The 20,283-nt window shown below is 34.5% G+C and overlaps 1 long non-coding RNA gene across 1 annotated transcript; it reads left to right on the top strand.

Annotated features, from left to right (window-relative positions):
- Positions 1 to 6,212: 6,212 nt before the first annotated feature.
- LOC145689022 (uncharacterized) lies at positions 6,213 to 18,649 on the top strand. Its single transcript, XR_014132063.1, has 3 exons — positions 6,213 to 6,395; positions 15,438 to 15,658; positions 18,366 to 18,649. It is a non-coding gene; the product is annotated as an uncharacterized LOC145689022 (long non-coding RNA).
- Positions 18,650 to 20,283: the final 1,634 nt, after the last annotated feature.

Raw genomic sequence — 20,283 nt, forward strand, 5'->3', positions numbered from 1 at the left:
AACTCAAGACCAGGATCCAGGATGTCACCAATAGCATTACAACACAAGAACTGACAAGGGTATATATGAATCTCCTCAATCGTGCTCACATGTGTGTTGAAGTGGGCGGAGGACACTTTCAGCACCTGCTGTGAAGGTGAGTAGTCATATTCAATACATTACATTTCATTTTATGTGTTCACTTTACGGGCCGGTTTTACGTGCCGCACCCTGTATAATCACTATTATATATATATATATATATATATATATATATATATATATATATATATATATATATATATATATAAACAGTTATAATATAAAGTTTTAAAATGAAATGGTAAATTATAACAATAGTTTATTGTTAAGTATTTTATATTAAAAAATATATAAAAGCAACAATTAAAATATAGTCTATTAGCTATATTAATTTGAATATACATATGCCAATTAACTTCTAAAGAAGATAACGTTACGTTATGGAAACTTACGTATTAAATTAAACTTTAATAAAGAATAAAAATACATATTCTGATCAGAAAAATAGTAACTATATAAAAGGTAGAAAATGTGTTTCAGATTTTTATCGCCTGTCGTAATTTGTATGCTTTAAGATAATTACATTCTGTTCGATGGAGGGCTCTATGATGATCAAGAGCTTTGCGGTTGCCAGTGCGAACATATTCTGTATAAATTTGACGTGTCTAACCAGACGAAGGTAGTGCCAAGGGATTTTAGAACAATTATGTGATACATGCGGTTTGAGGATAAACTGCTCGGTTACGAGTTGAATGATTGGTGATAGAGACTATAGTAGATTAAATTTCTTTTACAATAGGAGGATAGGTTGCTTACAGTGTATGAGTTTAGTAAGTTCAGTAGCGAAGTATTTGCCAAGGGAGTGGTGAGAGAAAGGAAGTAGTGGAAACTTTTAGAGTGAGCATAATGGGCACATGTTCATTACCCAGAGGATCTAGGATGTAGATGAAAGTACTGTGGGGAAGAGATGAAGTGATCACTATGTCATGAGTGGTGTTAGATCAGGAACAGGTTGGGTTTGGTAATGGGTGAATGAAGCCTCTAGTGGCGGCAGTAATAAAATTGTTAAAAGCTGCTTTCTCTCGGTCTGAGCGGCTATGGATGTTAATATCGAGAGAGATCAGGTAATATCAGAAATTATTAGAAATATATTGGAAGAATGGGAGGACCTGATTTGTAATAAAAATTTATGATTAGATGTACTGTGTAGCAACGCCACCACACCTATTTGGAATCCGCAATATTACGACTGTTTACCAATCTACAATGGGACAATTTAAACTGAAGTATTTCAGATCCAACACAGCGGGTGGCTTTCTGAGCGGTCAAACGTACCAAAGAAATACCAATTATACTTCTTACCTTTATCTCAATTGATATCAAATCGACTGATAACGTAACAAAACTATTCCAGTAATACTTAACAATTCAAGCATAAAACAGTCTTTATGGTTGAAAAATAGAAATGTAAACTCGCATAAACAATTGTATAAATTTATTTTCATTAACTTTAAATAGAAATCCAACAATAATAATTTTGAGTTTAATTATCGAATATAAATCCTAGATTCAACAAGCAACTTGAAATTTTTAAAAAAAAGTTCAATAAGTTAAATATTTTCTCATCCCAATACTTCTGATTAATTAAGTTCAACAACTCTAAACACAATAATCAAGTAATTGCAAATTGCCCTTTCACAACGTTATTTTATCAACCAATATAGCAAAAAGCAACCAAAAGTCAGCAATCAATGGTTACCCAAGTTTACTTTAGAATCGAACTTCTATGCAAAATTACTCAGTAAATTAGGTAAGAAGTAAATTTTTTAAATTTATTTTAATCACGTTTAGTAAATTCATCGTCAGAGAAGCTTCAAAAATATCAAATTTGATTCTTTAATCTTTAACTATTATGATTAAAGTACTAGTTTTAAGTCAATTATTCAATTCAACGAATAACGAAATCAAAATCCTAATTAATCAATGCACAAAATAGGGACGTTAAATAGCCATTCAATATTAATGCACCAAAATAGAGACGTTAAATAGCAATTCAATATCAAAGCGTTAAATATGCTGAAACTTCATTCAATGGAGAAAACTGCTGAACAACTCGGACTGCAAATTATGTCAAACTGAGAATTATAACAGACGACCGCACAAACGTGAATTGGACAAGGACAAAGGAATATTCTACGGGTTTTACTACTTCACACTTACCGTAATCAGCTCCCAATGGTTTCCCTTTCTCTGGCTTCAAATGTAACATTCAACTAAAGGGTACTTCGAACTGACAATCTTCCATGAACGAAGACTAACAACACCTCAGCAGCAAAGAAAGTTTCGTCCTTTTATACAGCTCACAAAGATTACGAATAACAACTCCGACATCGCCTTTGAATTCCTCCTCTCAAATCAACGCTTCTCAGCTCGACTCGGCAGCAGCCTAAGTCCAGACAGTGACAACGAACGTTCACAGTTGAATCAATCACAGGTTCCGTTTGACGACTAACTATCCCCTTCCCATTCTGGCTTGCAACTGAAGCTACACGAAACGACCTTCAGTCACAAGACAGAAGCGCACGGATACTCCATTGAGTGCTGACGTAATACATACAATCGTTCTTTCTTTCTCTTTGCCTTACGCTCTGAACAAATTACAAACAGTATTCAATTTTATTCTTTTTAAACATTTAAATATTCATTATTTCAATTCTCCTTTTTTCTTTTCTAAAAAAAAAAGAACAAAAAGTTTACACAATGATTTAGAAGAAATTTAACATCATTATTTAAAGGTCTCTCTCATCAAAACAAAGAACTATTTCTTCCTCTTTTTGTTTTTACATTTCACCCCCGTTCATGGGCGTCGGCAGGGTTTCCAGGAAATCTGCATGGATACAAACATTTCTTCTCCAAACTTCGTCCACAATTATTTTAACCTCTTGTGGCCACCAAGTCACGCCACAACTGGAATATTAGCGAGAGATGGGGCGTCAAGACGATACCATGTGTGAGGAGAAAATACTATTGTAATGCTGCCGGTGGCGCGTCGAGCAGGAAGCTTGTTATGATGCCGAATGAGTTGATAGCCGGGAAATTTAAAACTGGGTTTTGGAGTGAGATGAGTTAGACTGATAAGTAACGCGTGGAAAATGTTCCTCGTATAATAGTTCAAATATCAGTTTGAGTTAAGAACAAGAGATTGTTGAGAAGTAGAAAGATAAAGCCATAGTCAAATACATGATAAATATGAAGTTAAACAGTTGTTGCGAGTGGAAATTAATGAATGTTCACGTACAAACCATTGTAGGTGGGATGGAAATCGAGGTGAAAAATGTTGCAAGCTGCGTGCTGAACGTTTTGTAATATTATTGGTCGTTTAAAAGGGTGAACGTTTTGAAGATTGCTGGTGACAAATGCTAAGAGTTTATGAATATAAACTAATTGATCAGTCTCGGCTCTGCGATTTCAACATAACGAGTTATTAGTGATACTACAAGTTTCGGCTTTAATTCTTCTGGAGTAAGCCAAGATTTACACTTTTAGCAGTACGTCGGACGCGGGCATAATGCCAAGTGTTGTAGGTTGGAGCTTGTTGCAGATTCGGACTGCTTTCCATAGGATGGAAACAAGTGCCGTAGCCACATTTGTTTTGATTGATGCACCTGTAAGTAGGATGCGCATTTTATTCTTGACAGCGTTCACCTCGGAGAAGAAGTGGTCGTAGTGTGTGGAATGGTTTACTCGGCGTCTCTTCTTGAAAATGAAGATTCGTTTATCGAAAAGGCCGGTCATGGTATCCTGTGATATTCTAAGAATTCGATTTATGTAGGTACGTCCTTGATTGTTCCGAATCCGGAAGCATTTCTTAAAGATGAACCCTACTTCAGGTAGTTTAGCTTATATTTCGTCGTCTGTTATAGATAGAGAGACCCCTCGTACTACTACGGACATAAGTAGGTGGCTGAGGGTAGTTTTTGAGTTGAGTTTGAGTTCGACATCTCTTTCAGCAGGGAGGCTATATAAGACGTGATCTACTGATTAACGTGGGATCCGAACCTTATGAGCTCCCGCCGGAAATCGTACCCGGGTTTCTCACGCCAAACGCTTAGCCACGAAGGTGCTCGATGTGGTTGCTTGTTGCGGATGTTGTTGAGAGAAGTTCAAATTCAAGTGTTCCCAAAGGTTTAAAAACTGTGTTTGTGATGGAACGTTTCTGCGAAGTTAGGCAACTGTGATTTGATGATGAGTCCATTTCTTGTTTCTACCATTTGCATCTTAGCGTGGTATAGAAGCTAGACCTTTCTGCGTTCGACAGCATCTATTATCTCTTTTATAATTTCGCTCATTTTTAATAATGTTTAATTGAAAGCTGTTTTATGTCTTCTTGGAAAGCAGCCCGTCTCTCTCTATTTACAAATCTGGACTGAAAGATCATGTGTCATCCTAAAGCAATATCTCGCTACTCTCAGACATATCAATCGTGTGCGAGAAAATTATAAAAAACAGACTTTTCAAATTCACCTCTCCCTATATTAACGCAGACCAACATGGTTTTATGTCTAATATCTCTTTCCTGACTAACCTCATTAACATGCTTAAGCATGTTGTGCATAGTGTTTCCAACAATGCACAACTTGACGCCATCTATTTCGGTTTATCTAGTGCCTTCGATACCATTCACCGTTCTTATCTAACTTACAAAATTTCCCATAGATTTTGTGTTCATGGGCCACTCTTATCTTTGTTGAATAGCTACTTAGAAGCTCGTACTCAGAGAGTCGTCTTGGTGGGATCGATTTCTAACCCTCTACTTGTAACATCCGGAGTAGCACAGGGATGCGTACTTGGAGCACTCTTATTCATATTGTACATGAATGACTCGTCTAGTTGCTTCAAATCAAATTTGTACAGAATCCTCTTATTTTCAGAAGACTGCAAAATCTTCTGAGACGTGTACAGAATAGAGGCCTCTGAGCTACTTCAATGTGACATTAATAAAATTTCATCCCAATACGGATAAATCCATAACATTTTCCATTAGGAAAAAATATTGTACATACTTCATACCACATAAATGATTTGCCTATCACGAGTGTCAATAATCATAATGATCTCGGAGTTTCTTTTCATACAAAACTAATTTTCACAGAACATACACTTTCACTAAGTATTCAATTCGTCTTCTAGGACTTCTGTGCAGATTAAGAAAAATAATGAGCATCTAATCCATAGCAATTTCCTACGAGACAATAATTTCAAATAATAATAAAAAAACTGGAATATTGTTCGTCTATGTGGGTATTGGTAGCTCCTATAAACCTATCCCGGAATAACTCAGTTCCATATTTATTCGTTTCAATAGTATGCTTTCCAGTGTCCCGCACATGTGCGATGACAAAGCACGAACTGTTACGAACAACAAACATTCAACTTTTTAACACTCGTCATATATTGAGTGACCTCAAATATCTGGATACCTCACACATGGTCGACTCTGGACTGAAATGCTACTCTCAGAATTTTATTTCCGAATTCCCTTCAGACAAACAAGTAACACATTGTTTTTTCATATAGTACGACCTAGACATTTAATAGTTCAACGTTCTCTGTTCTACAGGTTTTCTAGAGTATACAACGAAATATCACGTACACTCATAGACTAATTTAACCCTTAACCGGGGAGAACTCGCATTATTTTTATAACGCGAGAACTCGCACCGGTCTTTTAGACCGATTCCAACAAAAAATATATTGTAACACGTACAGAATGCTTATATTTTGTTAAAAGAGTACACATAAGATTTTTTTTTTAATTTAAGGTATTGATATGGAGGTATTTAAGACATTTTTTCTTGCAGAGAATACTTCGAGAGTTAAATTTTGATCTATTAGGAGCGCTTCTGCAACGGGCATGGACGTGCCCACAGAGCACATCACAGCCAGTGGACGTACATATTAGATCCAGAACGTCCAGTTTTAGTACATTGACTTATGCGTAACATCCATTGGTGGTCCATATTACGTTCGGCAATGGATATCCACATTCTGAACTTGAGTGGACGGTCCAGTGGATGTCCATATTACGTTCAGAAGTGAATATCCATTTTCTGGACTTCAGTGGATGGTCCATTGGATGTCAATATTTAAACCACGAATGAAACGTCCACGGAGCTACATGATCTGGATAAAAAAAGGGACGTACGGAAAACAACATTCAATTGTTAGTGACGGCACATGCGCAGATCCTTGCACAGTGCACTCTCAGCAAGTTTGAATTCAGTGGTTGAGAAGCGTAGAAATTTCAGTGATATTAATACTTTTAGTTCTATGTTGGATTGAAGAAGGAAGAGAGAATAGGAACTGCGAAAAAGGTAAGATATGATGAGTGATTTGTTTATATAGATTTATTCCGCTGCACCATTTATTTTACAACTGAAAGTTTTTGTGTGTGGACAAAAGTAACTCATTATCAATTATAGGCTGGGGTAACGTAGATAGGCACATGGGAATTGGTAATATATATATATCAGTGAATTCAGATGGTGAAGGGTGTAATAACACCCTCATATAAGATACTAGTAAGGTTCGTTCCTTCTGTACCAAAGCTCAGGACTCAATTCGACATTACTCGAGAAGACGGTTCTACCAAATTTTGACAGATTTCTTACATTCCCAGGTTAGATTAGAGTTTTGTATTTCTTTTAGCCGATCATGCACAAAATGAGGAGCTCCATTACTACTTGCAGATTGACTTCAGGAGGGCTCAGTATGGGTTAACTACTGTATCGCCGGACCAATTTTAGAAAATTTACCAGATAAATTGGAGAGTTTCTTTTGGTTCGTGAGTAAAAGTAAGTTGAGGGTGATAGTTACCAAAATACTTGTCGTTAGTTATTTTTGATATTGTAAGCTACACTATATATATGGGGGGCGGAAGGGGAAGGTTCTAGATTTCTGGTCCCCCATGCAGATTAGTAGCTGGGTATGTTTCTTTCTGTACTAAAGAGTATACATTTAACTTATACAGTATTGCCGAGCGAGCGTTAGCGAGTGAAGGCGGGTGAGAGCCCCGCAGGGCACGTTGTTTTCTGTCTTTATTACTGATCAATGGGAAGGGGGGCCAGTAATCTAGAACCTTGCCGGGCGGAAGGGACTATTTGGCAGTATATTTGTTATGATTTTTGGGAAAGGCAGTGCGTAAATGACAAGGTTGTGTCATATCGTGATTGAGTTTTATGAAGTTATACAAAAATGAATGTCACTTGTCGAAATTGTGTGAAAGGCATGGTCTACTAAACAGGCAAAAAGTTTATTGTGACTAGTGTAAACAAATTGAAGCTACAGAATATAACGAAATACTTTAGTTTGTATAATATTTACCTGTACCGTGGGCAAAAAGTGCTCATAAATATGTAATATACTTAGTAGAATGTTCATTTTAAATTAACAGAAAAGAAGAATGTTTTTAATATATGTAAGAGATTATTATGGGATAGTTGTGACTATGTACATGTTATGTGTTGACCTAGTCAAGTGAATTTATGTATTTTACGGTCTTAAAAAGAATATTAAGACATATAAAGCAATGAAGGTGAGACTAATAATCTTTGAATATCTGAGTTGATTCTTGCATAAAGAAAAGTAATTATCGCTTCGTAACTTATATATATATATTACAAGACGGACCAGGTTGACGACGCTTTTCTATAGAGTCGTTATAAAAATTTGGTTTACCAAACCCGGGACTTTTGAAAATTCAGTTCCCGAAGAAGGAAAGTAGGGCTGAATTTACTTGGATATTACCATTTATGAATACGAACTTAACCGTATTACGAAGCGGTAAGGTCATCAAAAGAAAAATGGATAGTGAAATAGGGCAACAGGAATCTAATACCAGTAATCCAGGTGAAATTAGTGCAACACCAAGTTTGTCATCTGAGGATCGACTTTTGTTAGCTGTGCAGCGACAAATTATGCAAATGACGACTGAGATAAAACAAACCATGGAACAGAAGCTCAATGAATCTAACACAAACATGGAACAGAAGTTCTATGAAGCTAACCAGACCATGGAAAAGAAGATAGAACTGAAATTTAACGAAGCTAGCAAGCAGTATGAAGAATTAAGTAAACGAATAGAACGGATAGAACTGAAATCAGACGATACGAAACAAACAATCGTCCAGGTGATGAACGACATATCCTCGCAGTTTGAAGAGAAGTTAAAAAGGATAGCCGATGAGTGTCAAGAAAAGCACGATCATCAAAATTATGAAATCTGTGCTGTAAAAAAGGATTTAACGTTAATAGAATCTTCTGTTAAACATCAAAAGATCCAGTTGGCTACTATGCAGGAAGAAATTAAAACGTTACAGGCTAGAGATAACATTTATCGCAATAATCTGTGCAGTGATCGCTTCGAGTTTCCCCAATCACCGGATATAAATACGCCTTCGCCGGAATCTGAGGAGGATATTATATTAGAGGAAAATTGTCCGAAGATCACTGATGAACGAAATATAAATGGTATCATGACACAGCACGCTACGGACCGGAACAATCCCACCACAAGAACAAGGAGTGAGAAAAGAAAGGTAAAGTTAAGTGTCAAGATGAGCGAAATCAAAGCCATGAGTAAATTTAGTGGTAAGTGCAATGAAAATGCCAGTTCTTTCTTAGAGAAGTTCCAAGACGAATGTAATATAATGTCTATCGACCGATCACAATACATGAAATTAATACCCCATGTATTACTCCCACCTTGTTCCTTATGGTTTAAGGCAATACGTGATCACATTAGTACATATGAAGAATTTAAAGCGGCATTGATCGCGAATTACGAAAATGACTTTTTGCTGGCAAACAGAGATGCCACTCTTAGAAATCAACATTTCAATCCTCGATTGCACAAATCTATTGTAGAGTTTGTTGTAAATGTCTATAATGAATTAAAGGTTGTTAATCCCTTGCAATCGGAATCAAGAATAATTGCATCGATTCGCAATTTGCTTCCATTTAAATTACAGCAGATCTTATTTTCCACACAGTGTATGAGTTTCAGTCATTTATTAATGCTTGTACAATGCTACGAAACTCAATACCATGCTATGAATCTAACACAATCAGGAATGGGTAAAAATAAGAATAATTCAGATCATTTGGTCCCTGTTCGGAATTTGGATATCCGAAGTGGGAATAATACTGAACCGAACCTAAGACGAGTATACTCTAGCAATCAAAATGAACAAAATAGACAAGGTTATGTAGGGAATCCGCCTAACCTAATCAACCGAAGTAGACACAAAAATAATAGAAATACATGTCGAAATCCTAGAGATGCTACCAATCCTATGTATAGACATAATCATTGTTCACGAGATGGTACTTCGTATCCAAATTCAAATCACGATGAAAGACATGTACAACCTAATGTAGAACCTAACCACGATTGTGCAGTACAGTGCACTTTATTAGATTCATATGCCAGTGCGAATGTAACATGATTACCGTTAACGAAATTAGGTTAAACCCATGTTGGTTATAGATTCTTGTGAATTTTCGTTTTAAAGTTTGTGTTAATATTAATAATGAAAGCGATGGTTATAAATATTTGAAATGCATCTAGTTAAAGAGTTAGTAGCACCCGACATTCTTGATCAAATAAATAAGAATGAAAAATAACAATAATAATGAAAAATGTGTTTATTTAATAACAAAAAGGTGTCTTTTGTTTCTGTAAAATAAATTTATTTACTTCTATTTGATTATTCAAACGTAGGTTATGTTTAATTTTTATTCTTTCTCGTTAATGTGAAGAATCATAATTCAATTTATAATTAGTTAAAGGCAAAGATTATTTATATTAGATTGATTTGTGTTTAATTATCAAAGATTATGTTAAGAATAAGATCCATTCTATAAAATCAATTATTCAATGACTACCTTGAGTGAAATTCTTTTTTTATTTTTGGACATCTTAGTGCTACTATGTATACATTACAATTGCAACATCTAACTTATTTGTTATACAATGCGCCCGAAAAGAACAAATATTATTTGTCACATCATCGTTTGTAATAATGATCGAAACTAGTAATTTTGATAATTTGTGTTTCACCCTCGTTAATTATATTTCTAAGCGACGATGTTTTTAATGATAAAGAATAAATAATAATGTGATAAAAGATAAATATTAATGAAATCAAAGATTTATTGTGAATGTATTTATGTGAATGATAATAAATATTTTATATATATATGATGGTTAACCAAAAAGTAATGAAGATATATACGAGGTGTGATCAAAATATAAAGAACATATGTAATGTACGAACATTAATCTAATCAGACCAGTGGTTCTTGAATATAAAAGCCAAGCCTACTCATGACTTTTATATTCAGTCCCTTTGTCGGGCGACATTTTCTATAACGAAATACTTTAGTTTGTATAATATTTACCTGTACCGTGGGCAAAAAGTGCTCATAAATATGTAATATACTTAGTAGAATGTTCATTTTAAATTAACAGAAAAGAAGAATGTTTTTAATATATGTAAGAGATTATTATGGGATAGTTGTGACTATGTACATGTTATGTGTTGACCTAGTCAAGTGAATTTATGTATTTTACGGTCTTAAAAAGAATATTAAGACATATAAAGCAATAAAGGTGAGACTAATAATCTTTGAATATCTGAGTTGATTCTTGCATAAAGAAAAGTAATTATCGCTTCGTAACTTATATATATATATTACAAGACGGACCAGGTTGACGACGCTTTTCTATAGAGTCGTTATAAGAAAAGAAGAGGAACATTTAACCAAACCTAATCGAGTATAATCTAATTTAGTACATTTTGGTACTTTTTCGGATTGCATGTAGTACCTCCCCCAAAGCTGTGCAACACATAAGGCGTGCATTTTATGAAATGAACTGTTAGATGAAATTGTTTTCCACCATTCTCGTTTATGCGTATACTCATCGCCGCTGACGCGCCTGCTCCCTACGGACGCTGTTTCTGCTCTCCTGTTTTGACTCGGTTAGATGGCATTCGTGCTTTTTACTGGCCACGTAGCACAAATTAGTCAGTGTTTTATGGACTAGCTTTTATGCCATACGTTCACATCGTATTTCGAACATTAATCATTATCAAGTGAGCCAGGGCCAATATCTAGTATTTTGGGTGGGAAACTAAATAATATTCCTTTTCTTATTTTCGTATTCTGGCAATACAGCAGTAATACCATAAGTATAAATACATTGCGGAAGTGAGCTCGTCCGTGGCTAAACAGTTGGCGTGCGAGACCCGAGTTCGATTACCGGCGAGAGCTCAGGTGGTTCGGATTCCACGTTAATCAGTAAGTTTACGTCTTATATACCCTTTTCCGTATACATTTTTTATCGTGTATTTAAGTATCAGCGCTTTGCCAAGAAACAGAAATGTCAGTTAATAAATGAACGTAAAAGGTCTATAGCATCTTTTTTTTATGGATCATAATAGTAAAGTTTATTATTTACAATATCCTTTATATTTATTAAGTTGAAATAATTACTAGCAAATGCTAGCAGCAGGCCCGTATCCAGGGGGTCTAGGGGGGCCGGGCCCCCCTAAATTTTTGCTGGCCCCTTTAAAAATTTTACGATACGCTTAGATATGAACTATAATATGGTTGGATCAGGCCCCCCCCCCCTAAATTTTTGGGCTGGCTACCGGCCTGGCTAGCAGTGATATTTTTTTCTTCGTCACATCTGCCACAGGTGGATAGAAGAAATGTCATTGGTTAAAGATTTTAGTTCTCAGATTTCTAGAAGCTGGGAGTAGGAGATGTAGCAGCGTCTTTTCTTCGACATCTATGCGTATTGATATCTTGCGAAACTTCATAAATACGTCCATATATTATTTAGTAACGTTACTATATTATATATTTCCAATAACGAGGAAGATTTAGTAAGGAAAAAGTAATACATGTTAACACATCCTATGTTTTTTTTTCATTATTTCGGTATTTTCTAGTTTTTTTTGTACTTTATTTTCATTCGAATTAAGTACTTTCTTCCTACTTTGTTTTCGTGTGAGAGGAAATTTTCATCTCCTTGTATACTTCATGGCGTTTGTCATGGTTCCTTCGGGGCAGAGCGGTGTGATGTGGAGGGACATGTGTGTGAGCTCACAGTAAGAAAGTTTAACGTTATTTTCCATCACCGATGGACTTGTACTAATAACTATCCGATTTAATTTTAAGCTTTCCTTCGGACATGTAATTTATTCCTATTTACTTAGTTCACCTTTTGATTAGAGTAATTTCTATTATTTAAATTTTCTTAAACTGAATTTTTTTAAATTTTCCTTTTTATTATCTTTGCTTATTAACCAACTTTGGTGGTAACGAAGTTTGTTTGTTATATAGAATTTGTTTGTAAATTCCAATTCTGAAGGTCGTCTAGCGGAGACGAAATAACTAAGACGCAGTTAATAAGGGGGAACTTTCTAACGGTGGTCCTCTTTCGTATCTCTGCTTGGTCACAGACTTATAGCTGGTTTGAGGATAGTATAATCGGTCTGTATTGAGAGGATCATACGTTTTTGGGGTCTATGGCTAATTGTTTCGGTTTAAGTCAACAAATGGTTGTAAGTTTTGTAAGTCCATAGCACACCATCTCCAGAATTAAATGGCATTTGCGGTACTGTCCTAGTAGAAATGCAGTGTTAGGTTCATACGTGTAGCATGTTACCAGAGACACGAGTCTGAAATATAAAAAATTGTCAAAAAAAATTGCATCATCAACTTGGTTTTAGTCTTAATATTTAAAGATTTGGTTTTAGTTTTAATATTTAAAGGCTAAATTGTAAGCTATAATGGACGTAGTTAAAATTGTAATTGATTTCATAATTTCTTCTAAGACAGTTAATGATTTTTTATCTAGGATAACACGGAAATAAAATTTACTTGAAAGAAAAGAGTCGGGTTGAAAATGGGCTGTAGTGAAATAATTTGACGTGCAATGACTCAAATATGTTTATCTCATTTAAAAAAAAAATAGTACAATTTTTATGTTGCACATTTAATGTGCGATAAATATATTTTCGTAGTAAGTCGGCTCAATGTTACATAGATAACATTTTTGAAGTCGATTACAAATATCTACCTTATAACATTTTTCCTTTCAATTACACATAATATATCATGTCTTGCTCGACGGTGAGTAATTGAACTGTATTGTACTGTATTGTGAGTAGGCTACATTCCTAATACTTTAGATTTTAGTATATCGTATACGCCTGTGTAATATCCTCATTTTTATCAGCAACTTACCTAGAGCTCAAAGGAAGAGTCTTTTTTTTTCCTGTGGGCCCTACTTTCCTTGGTAAGGCCGCTCAAAGAGCTCAATTTTTAATTTTATTTTCGGTTTGTAGGCAACTTTCGAAAAACAAAGGACCAGGAAAGGGTGTGGGGTATTGGAAAGAAGTAGGATAAAGCTTATTCATAAATTAACATCTCGTTACTTTGTCATTCAGGACTCAGATAAATGTTTGTAGTTAGCATGTCTATTTTGACCTAATGGTCCAGTTTTACTGCAAGCCTGTATCTGCGCACTGCATAACAGAAAAGCAGAATGTTACCTTATGAACAGCTCGTATTCGATTTCTTTCCAATATCCTATTTCCTTTCCTGGCAAATTGTTAATCGAAAGTTGCCTAAAAGCCAATGTAAAATTCAAATTTGGACCCTTAGAAGGACTCTTCCAATGAAAGGAGGTCCCACAGGAAAAAACGCAAGATAATTTATTTTGTCTCCTTTTGACTTCTAGAAGTTCCTGTAGAGCTTGTCCACGATTTTTATAATACCATATATATATATATATATATATATATATATATATATATATATATATATATATATATATATATATATATATATATATAGATAGATAGATATAGATATAGATAGATAGATAGATATAGGGTGGGTGGGTGTTGTTCAAGTAGTTTCTGCAATTTCACATCGTCATCCTAGGTTGTTACCATTTTAAAAAGGATGCATAGGTATTTCCTTCACAAATGGTTGAAAAGCAGTAAATAAATAAATAAAATACTGGTTAATTTTTTATTTTTTACTGTAGTGACGTGATATGTATTAATGCTCTTCTTGCTTTATATATATATTACCGTTTTTTAACCATTCGTGAATCCAGTTTTTTGTATTCACTCTATTAGTAACAACGAGGATACCAATGTAAAATCGCCAAAAGTACTTTCGTTTATTTTCTTCATTGCATGTGTGTTGAGCTATTATTTTTTTGGTTTATATATCGTCACAGCCCACTCTGACTTAGATTACAAACACCTTTCTTCTACGTCTTTGGAAGGCTCCCCTATTGATGAAATTTAATTCTAACACTGGGAAGACACTCGCTTAAAGTAGTAGACAGGATGCAGGCAAGCCTTCGTTGCCCGTGGTTGTCCATTTGAACGAAGTTGTTCGAATAAAACTTTACCAAAAATTACCTTAGAAGTTCGTATATTCTTTTAGGATGATTATCACGGTTCAGCTTCGAACAATAGAAGTCACAAATATCATTCTGAACCCTAAGTGTGCAAAGAACTTGAAATCAAAGATTTTATGCATAAATAACGTACTATAAATTATCCTTTTATTTCTCTATCCGTGCTCACATATGTAGCTTTTTCTAACTGGACATTGCCCAACACTGTGACCTCATTCACATTTGTAGCTCAATTTTTAAAGGTGCTTCATTTTTTCCTTCCATAGTATTACATTCGAGCATCGAAACCTTTAACGAGTCATTTTTTTTTTAATTTTGAGTAGATATATTTTGGGGGGAAGGAGAGAAATTTTGATCTACGGAATGTATCAAAAAGTCGTTCCTACGCTTGGGAGGTTTTTCTAGATCAAAATGGGACGAAAATTTAGCATTTTTGCACTGGGTCCTCTTTTGACTCCGGGGAAACTTATTTTTATTTGTGACTTTTACACTAATTTGTCTCAGCACTGAAGGGAAAGGGTATGAGATATTGGAAAGAAGTTGGATAGGACCTATGCGTTAGGTAACATCACGGTTTGTCTTGCCGGTTAGAATTACGAAAACGCATGTAAATAGAGCTAGACACGATGTCTTTGAGGTTTTTGTTCTCCTGTTGATCTCTAGAATTTCGCCTCAAGCGTTGTAAACAACCTTCTGATTCAACCTGTGTAAATAAAACTTACATTTTCGAAAAATAAAATAAGCTTGCACGTATAAGTATTAAAAATATTCTACTACAGCTTTTTAAGTAAAAGTAGTGTTACAGAATAACGATATCTGCACATATAAGTGTATTGTATATAAAAATCGAAAGTTACATAAATTTCCATACTTTTAATTCTATTTTAAATTTCCTTATTTAATACAGACAGCTAAGACAAGGCTCGTAGCAAGCTGAGAAAGGCTGAGTACACCTCAGATCTGAACACAGACGATGAAGGACGTTTACGTAAACGAAAGGAACAAAGGCCTTTAACACCAGAAGTTAACAGTGAAACTTCGGACGACCTAAAGTAACTAAATCTATTAGGAAGCAAGATGTTGGCGTTAGTTCCGTGTGCCTTGCTTCTGCTGAAGATAAGGAACAAAGTAAGTATCTCATTTAAATGAGCTATATTAGACAAGCTTCGCTAACACTTCCATGTGATAAGTCGCGTTGCACGCACATTGCACCTATTTAGGCATATGCATTGGTCGGGAAATGCAAAACTAGCTGAACTGAATTTGATGGATTTAATTAGGCACTTTATTTTGTTAGAAACTATTAGAAGTTCCAAAGTTCGAATATATTTTAATCCCGTTTTACTTTTCAACTTAGTTAAATCTATTATTAAAACATATGAAGCTCAAGAAATAACGAATAAGTTCTGTGCATAATTTTGTGCTTCGTGAGGATCCATGCGAAAGAGAATATTAAAGTTTTATATAATTTGTATTACTTTCAAAATTGTATAGGGTTACAGGAGTACAAGTAGTTATACTTTAGCTGTTAGACATATTTCGACAGTTCAATGCAGCAACCTCGTAGATCAACAGTACAGGATTTGGTAGAAATATCTATTCAGTATTAGCTGCTAACTCTGTTGAAACTGCCCCTTTTCTGCGTCGATTTGTAGCTCTGAAGGCGAATTCAGATCTTTTTTTTTTTTTTTTCATTACAGAAAAGGAATGAAATGCTATGGTTCATATCTTGCTAAAACCTTATAGTTATATGCTTTTGCTCACAAATGATAAAGCTAAAAAGGCAAAATATCTTGATTTCGCCAAAAGTCGACATATCTGCTTATGCCTTTCTGGAGAAAAGTGCAATAATGTATTTATAATTACAACTATGTGTTTGAGATACTGAGTTTGGGCAATTACTTGGTTTGAAGCAGAAATCGTCTGCTATCTTTATGCATTCAAATCAGACTTTTTATAAAAATTTGAAACTTGTAAAAAGTATAAAAATTTCGACATATAGTATAGGTGTTCGGATCCCGAATCTATCCTTCTGTTGGAGATTATTAGAGTTCTCTTTAGTTTTCCAATGAATGAAGGGATAATGATTCTGCAAAGACTCAGTAATTTCTTAGGGCTCAATATTTTCGTAATTTCATTTCAGTTTTCAAAGTTTTCTTATTAGTTGAAAGCTCTTTCAGGTTAACCGAACAAGCAGCAGTAGAGAAAAAGAGAACAATAAACTCCCGATTATTCGCGGAATTAGCTGGCAGAGGCACCGCGAATAGCTGAAAATGACAAACAATACTTGTTCGTAAAATAAGAATTGTCCTAGCTTAAAAACTTATTGTATTGTACGTAAAACGTAAGAAAAAGCGTGCAAATATGTATACAGAACACTAAAAATATTTGTGCCGGTATTGTTCAGTACAACGTAAAACAATCAACGAAAAAGTGTATATTTACAGTGAAGCCAAGGTACGATACTGTAAGTTAATTTATACTCTATATTTAAACAGTCTCGTTCTGTATGACTTGTGCAGTAGCTTTATTGAGTTAACTTTTTTCCGGGAGACGCCAGCGTATAATCGGGAGTATGCTGTAGTTTATTGAAGAATGCTATAATCTGCTGTTGCTGTTAGCTCACCATTCACTTTCTCAGTTTGTTTGCATGTAGTAAAACCCAATTGGAATTGGCTAAGGTATGATTTTAGTTTTAATGAAAAATGTGTTCAGGTAGGCAGTTTCTTTGTGTAATCAATTATTATTATTATTATTATTATTATTATTATTATTATTATTATTATTATTTCCTTTTCCTTCAGATTTTCTTAAATACTTTTGAAATTAAAATTAATTTTAACACTAAATAACAACCGTAACCGTTTATAGTAAATTTGTTTCCCACATTGCAATGACAAGACTCTCTCCAAGCACTATGTTCCTTTGTGATTTGTGGTGGATGGAGTTAATAAAAAAAGGAAGTCAAAATATGTCTTTCTCAGTGTCATTCTAAGAATGTGAAATGATGATGTCGCGCCATACAATATTTCAAATATAGATTTTTTTTCAATAAAAAGTTTTATATTCCATATAGTTTTAGAAAAATAAAGTAATAAATAGACTATGCTTTATGGTATACATTAGGGATTATATACAAACATTATAATTAGGAAGATTTCATGTGCTTTGGAGGTTGATTCCTGCAAGGACACTGAACATGTTAGATTAGAGGAAAGCATGCAGTGTTGCACCCAATTGTGGTAAGCATCAGAGGGTACTTTTCTGCTTTGCTGGCGGCTCAATTCTCATTTGACAGTAGAAAACTTTGAATCTCTTCTTGGTTTTATATACATTTTTCAGCTTTCTTCCAACTGCAATATCTAATTCTGTAATAGTTTGTCATAACAGAAAAAAGTGTAAGGGCATGCATTTCTTAAAGTGCTTTTCTTCCTTTTTTTCCGTAATATGATTTCGTAAATTTCCATAATTATTCATCTCAACACATTCTTTCTATTGTCCAGAAGACATGGCTTCCCTTGAAACATGCTATTTTAAGTGCTTAATCTTTCATAATGCTTACGTAAACACATTTTAATAACAATACATTTTGTAATTTGTGGGTCAATTTGTAATTTGTAATTTTAACTTTGTACCTTTGAGTCTCGTTTGTATAGTTTAAAGTTAGAAGTTCTCAGGTTCGATCCCCGACCCCGGTCACGTAATTTTTACTCTTTAAAATTAAACATAAAAACTTATTTAACTACAAGCTTATAATTTGTTTTTTTTTTAATAATTTTGATCGTTCTGATGTTGATAGTATCTAGAATTAATTTTCCCATTTTCTTGATTTCAGAAAAAAGAAATGTGGAGAACAGCAATAAGAAAGGACTTAAGTCAATCACTCATTGTGTACAGGACCAGATTTCAGTGTTTTGTGCCCATGGGCCCTAGCGAAATAGCTAGATATTTTTATAGCGAAATAGCTAGATAGTTTTATAGCGAAATATCTTACTATTTTTAAATAGCTAGATAGTTTTATGTATTTTCTTTGTATACAAATGTAAAAAATTACAATCTTCTTGAAAATAAATAAGGAAACTTTTAAGAACTTTAAGACGTAATGACAGGTCACTCAATAAAGTGTATTGTTATCTTATTTCTTTCTTTTTCTTACGACTTCCTTATTTTTATAATGTATACAATTTCAAAGTTAAGTATTTGAAACGTTCTCGGGCATTAAGGGACGTCATGTTTAAGTTATTATTTCTTATGAGTACGATAATATAAAAAAAGAGGTTTTGGGGACAATGTTAAAAAGCTAGAAGAAGAAGATTAGCTGTCCAGCCTGTTGTCCATACAAAGGAAAAGAGAGAAGTGATATTTCAGAAACGAATTATGGAACTTCAGGAAATGAAATGAAATATTTAAGTTTTACGTCTCACGATTATGCCGGTTAGGCTAAAGGAGACGGTGATGATGAGAGATTAGTGAAATGGTGGAATGAAGAAAGTGGGAGGAAACGGGAGAACCCCGAGAAAACCCACGAGCACGGTGTTTGTCCACCACAAAGTCCACACGGCGCGAGCTGGGATCGAACCAGGGACACCAAGCACCGGAGGTGAACGCTATGAAACTTCAGGCTGAATCGATGGAGGTTTTTACATCAATCACAGAAATGGGGAAGGTGGCGGTAATGAAACGAAAGTGTTACTATAGAGTTTTTTGTTTTCGATATTTCTCTACGCAAATGCAAACAGTGGAAGAGGATGCAGGTTTGAAGATTATAAATTAAGATACAAATTCTATTAACTGAAGCGTATGGGCAGAATACTTTACTTTGTTAATTTCATTTTCAGTGCTTATTGTCGGGAAATAAGGAAGCATTATTGTAGTTTTTAATCTAGCTGTAAAGGGCACATGCTATTTCATACTTATTTAGATTTTTATTAATAACTACATGAAGTAGAATATTTTAATTTTATTGGCACGGTGTAAAACCCACCGACCTTTATTAAAGGAGGAGGATCAGTAATGTATGAATAAATATATGGTATAACCTCAATTAGAAAAAAAAATCAATGTAAAATTGAAATTATATTTGCTATTCATACATAATTTTCGAATAGTTTGACCTTTTAGTAGATAAAAGTCGAAACTTTTTTTTTTGTGGTACACAACCAGAATTTTGATTATTAAACTAAACGTATTCTTAAAAAACGTGACCATAGTAATGTCACATTGTTTCTTTGTTTGCACATAGAACTTTATAGTGTAAATATTGACGTGTGTACTTATTGACTGATGGTAAAAATTGATGGAATAAGGTTTATTTAGATGCCACTTTGATGTGGTAAAAGTGTAACGTCTGTTAGAAATAGATTGGTTCTAGAAAGCATGGCTTCCGTAGCGGGCTTCGAGTGAAATAGTTCTGTGGCAGTCCTTTAGAACATTCAGTGGAAGTCCATAATTGGTCCGTGTAGGGACCAAAAATAGTCACAATTTGTACGTTCAAGTTCCAATGATATCCACATATGGACATCCTCTACATCAGTTTGAAGTCCATAATAGGTCCAATTAACTCCGAATGGACGTCCAGGAGATGCATGGCAACTGTCCCAAAGTAACATCTTGTGTATATCGAGTGGACGTCGTATGGACCAAAAGAACACGTCCTCTGAACGTCCATTGGGCGTCTGTACGTCCATAATTAGTTCGTTTTGGTACCAGAAGTGGACATAATATGTACGTTCTGGACGTCCAATAGATGCACG

The sequence above is a fragment of the Thermobia domestica genome, chromosome 7 (assembly GCF_964235325.1).
Source record: "Thermobia domestica chromosome 7, izTheDome1.hap1.1, whole genome shotgun sequence".
Lineage (NCBI taxonomy): Eukaryota > Metazoa > Arthropoda > Insecta > Zygentoma > Lepismatidae > Thermobia > Thermobia domestica.